Source organism: Macaca fascicularis, chromosome 14 (genome assembly GCF_037993035.2).
Source record: "Macaca fascicularis isolate 582-1 chromosome 14, T2T-MFA8v1.1".
NCBI lineage: Eukaryota > Metazoa > Chordata > Mammalia > Primates > Cercopithecidae > Macaca > Macaca fascicularis.
The window spans coordinates 5,399,904-5,404,172 of NC_088388.1; the positions used below are offsets into that span (position 1 = coordinate 5,399,904).

At 55.3% G+C, this 4,269-nt stretch overlaps 1 long non-coding RNA gene across 1 annotated transcript; it reads right to left on the reverse strand.

Annotated features, from left to right (window-relative positions):
• Nucleotides 1-2,363: 2,363 nt before the first annotated feature.
• On the reverse strand, nt 2,364-3,716 carry LOC135966984 (uncharacterized). Its single transcript, XR_010580745.2, has 2 exons — nt 2,775-3,716; nt 2,364-2,636 (listed from the first exon to the last, which is right to left on the reverse strand). It is a non-coding gene; the product is annotated as an uncharacterized lncRNA (long non-coding RNA).
• Between the last annotated feature and the right edge of the window lie 553 nt (nt 3,717-4,269).

A 4,269-nucleotide genomic window follows, 5' to 3' on the forward strand; every position in this document is an offset into this window, starting at 1 on the left:
AGCATGTGAGATGCAAACAGGCTGGATCCCTGAATCACTGCATGGAGCACAGCTGTCCTAAAAAGCCACCCCCTTCACTTTGGGTGTGAGAGAAAATAAGTTCTCACAGCAATAAGCAATTGAGGTTTGGAGATATGTTTGTTATGGCAGCAAACCCTAGCTTATCCTGACTAACACACCAGAGATGGCAAACACATGACACACACACCATCATTAAGAGACTGGCAGCCATCCAGACATTATTAATCCATCTTGGCACATTTTCCTCCCATCTCAGCACATGCTCCAGGCAGCCCATACCAATGGACTACCTAAGGAGTGTAAAGTGGGTAAAGATCCCTCGAGCTCGCAGGTTGCCAATCAGGTGGTTAAGCAATTTGACTGCCCCTCATTTGACACACAATGGTCAGGCTTGGGAGTCAAGGGGAAGCTGTGCCCTCTGGAAGGATCTGAACTCGCCCCACCACTCACTATTCAGGATTGTCAAAGCCTCGTGTCTTCTCACCTCCTTCCATCCCCTCCCTCCCTGCCATGCCCCAAGGGGCTGCTGGACAGAGGCTGCCCCCACCCCAGCCTCTGCCAGCTCCCCATCCCTCATCGCCAATTCAGGAAGCCTCCAGGATTTCGGCGTCAGTGACATTTTTCTCTGCCTTGTTGCTGTTCCTTAGTAGAGCCAAGTAGGAACTTGTTCCTCGGAAGACTTTGGAGAGGAGCTGCGCTGCCCCACGCTTTCTCATTCTTTCTCAGGGTGTGCCCCAGCCTCAGACCCATGAAAGGCAATTTCACTTTCGGTGGGGCTCCTTCCAGGAGGAACGCTAGGGCCCGAATGGGAGCACATGCGTTGGCGGTCAGCTCCCTCCCCGAGCCAGAGCCGAGGGAAGGGCCGTCCCAGGACACAGGCTCCAAGCAGATGAACAGAGGCAACACGACTTTTTACAATGGGGCTTTGATCTACCTAATGTCACAAGACAGGCTGGGGACAAATGCCAGGCTCTGTGTGACTCCCGGTTCCCACAGGAGGTGCCCTGTGCAGGTATTCACATGGGGAGAGTCTTGGCAGGCCTGGCCCCTGGGTCTGTGCCCATCACAGACACAGACACAGCAATCAGGTTTTGGAAAATGGTGGGTGAGGTTCCTTTGGCCGAGGCTCCAGCCTCCGGCCTGAAAATAGCACGGGGAGAGAGGGAGGGAAGTTGCCCCCAGCGGCAGTGGGCGCCCTCCTGGTGTGAATGAGGGTGAGGGTGAGCGTGAGGAATTCCTGTGGTCGGGGCAGCCAGCGGGGCACAAAGTCTAGGCTGGCGTCCTTGACAATACCTGCTCTGTCCCTGCAGATGGTGACCTTCACCAAAGTGCTTCGTGAATGGGCTGCGGCTGCTCCCAGGTGTGTCCAAGCCGCCAGCGTTGGAAGCACATGAAGAGGCCGGGACCGTGGGGAGAGTTCACAGGACGTTTTGTAATTCGGGTGCCCATGAGGGCTGCCCTGGGGCTCGGGCCAGGCCGATGAAGGCTGCCAGGGGCCCATCCTTGGGCTGTCAGGACGCATTATCCCCGCCTGTGCTCAGGAACAAAGGCCACACCTGTAACTCACTCCCATCCCTGAGTGGATGAAACGGCCCGCGCCTCCTGCCTGCAGCTCCGGTTTCCCTGTCGGGCAGCCCTTGGAAGGCTGCAGCAGGATGTACAGGCAGCCCAGAAAGATAGCGGGTGGCAGGGACTGAGGGAGGTGGAGACCGGCTCTCTGCAGGCCAGGAGTCTAGTTTAGACAAGGACGTCCCAAGGTTTCTCCCAGGCACTTTCATGAAGCATGCTACTCACACCAGGGTCCTGCCTGCCCCTACTCCCTCTCTCACCCGTCTCTGAAACTCCAAAGTCTGGGCCCACCAGGAACAGAATCTTGGCAACCTCTCTTTTTCTCCATTTTTGCCTCTCAGCACGGTGAGGTCGGCCCCCTAACGTGTAGACACAGCTACATGTTTAACAGACACTTAGATAACTTTTGCCAGGCATTGAGTATTTGTGTATGGTACAAATACTTGTTTCAGTCTCACACCAACCCCAAGAGAAGCTGCTATGAGCATCGACTCCATTTCACATTTGGGGAAACTGAGGTTCAGTTTCCCCAAATGTGAAGTCGCATGGCTGGTAACAGGCAGGCCCAGGGTTGTGAACCCAGGTGTCTAGCATCAGAGACTGTGCCCACCCGCACTGCCCCCCACCTGCCCTGCTCCAGCCCACACCACAACCCAGGGCTCTTTGGTGACACCTGGAAGGGGTCCCCTGAGCACGTCTTTCATGGTCATGCCCTTCCTACTGCCCACATTCCTGGGGCTCGGACTAGGTCATACTCATCGCTGCACCCCAGCTCCAGGCCGGATGAGTGTTAGTTTAATGGGAACACAGCTGGGGGATCATAGGTGTCATTTCTGGAGGTTCCCCCTGGGCCAGGCATGCCTCAAACACTTCCATGGATGCCCTCATGTTCCTTTCCCAACATCCCATGGAGAAGCATGAGCGCCATTCCCATTTCACAAATGAGAAAACAGGATGAGAGCGATATGGTGTCTAGCCAAGCATGACCCAGCTCCTCCTCTACGGCAGCCGTGGGTTCCAGACTTGGTGACTCTTCTGCCTCCATCCTGAATGAAAAAGGGAGAGACAGAAAGGAAGGGAGAAGGGGCGCGGGTCATTCGGAGGCGGTAGAGACCTCACGCCACCTGCCAGTAGCAGCCCTACCCGACCCCAAGAGGCCAAGGCCTGTGCTGGCCCTCACTCACCTCGGGGCTGGCCAGCTTGCCGTTTTTGATGACCCCACACTGAGGCCTTAGCCAAAGGTGGTGTATCCAGGTCTGGGGGTTATTTGTTATGGTGACGGAGAGATAAACAATGAATTCCAGAAGTTGGCTGGCCAAATCCCAGCCCCACACAATAAACCCCACCTGTGGTGTGCTAGCAGACGCGAACAGGTGTGTCCTCACCAGAGAAGTATTTAGACACCAGAAAGCCGGCTTGCACAGCCACAGCAGGCCCCTTATCCCGGGCAGGGCGGACAGGAATTGGATGGAAATTTGCATCTATTTGAATGCATCCTCGGCTTGGTGGGACCAAGGAGACTACCTGAGCCTCAGCGTCAGCTGCGTGTGGACTGACCCCATGCGGGCAGGCGTCTGTTGGTGCCGGGCACTCGGCCAATGGGAGAGCCTCGGGAACGGAATAATGAAGAATTAATTTACCCAGCAGGGCCCTTTCCGTGTCTGGGAAGCTCTCACACCTTCTTGGAGGGGGCAGGCGTGTTTCCTTGGGAGGAATGCCATTACACAATCGGTCTGTCAAGAGGCTGCGTTCAGGAATCTGGGCGAGGTGGCTCCAGCTGCGGTCTGTTCCTTTGATTCACACACTCCCCATGGGCAGCCCCAGCCCCCTGGCTCTCTGCTGCCCTGTGAAACACACACCACCCCTGAGGGACCCCACACAGGAACCAGGCTTGCGTCTGCAGCAGACAGAATGCAGCAGGACTCAGGAGGTGCTCCCACGCCGTCTGGAGGCCTCGGAACCAGAATCTCACAAGAAATCTGTTGGCAGATGCTCCTGCTCCTGCACTGCACAGACAGGCACGCGGACGCCAGTAAGGAGCACGCAGCCTCGTGGCCAGCAAGAAGCAGAGCTGAGACGTGGACCCGGGCCTGTGATGACCAATCGCCCTGGACAGGTGCGGTGTGCTACAGAGTATAGGTTAGGACATGGGGTGGAAAGTGTATCTGGGGGCTGAGACCCAGAAATAAGAAAAGACCATCAAAAAAAAACTACATCAAAATATCAAGAGAAGGGAGGGCATGTTGGTGGGATGTTTACATGTTCACGGAGGGCACTTCCGAGCACTCCATGCTGGGGACTAGGTCACAAGACCACAGGTGCTCCACTCAGCTCCCCCGTGGAACCACCCGGGAGGCTCTACAAAAAAGACTCCCACATTATTCAGGAATAAGAAGAAATCAGCTGGCAAGCTGCAACAAGACATAGAGGAATCTGAAGTGAAATCAACACTATCACAAGGTACAGGGGCAGGTGGGAGAATTCCTTTCTATCAAAGTCTTAGGCTGGTAGAGTTAGCACTAAGAGGAATGCAACCCATTCATTTTACTGATGAGGAGACAGAAGGTCAAGGTGGACCATGGTGGGGTTTGACGCAACACTCTGGATTCCCCATCCCGATGGTTCCTTCGGTATCATAGATCCTAGGTTACAAATACAAAGTCCAATTTTTCAAAAAGG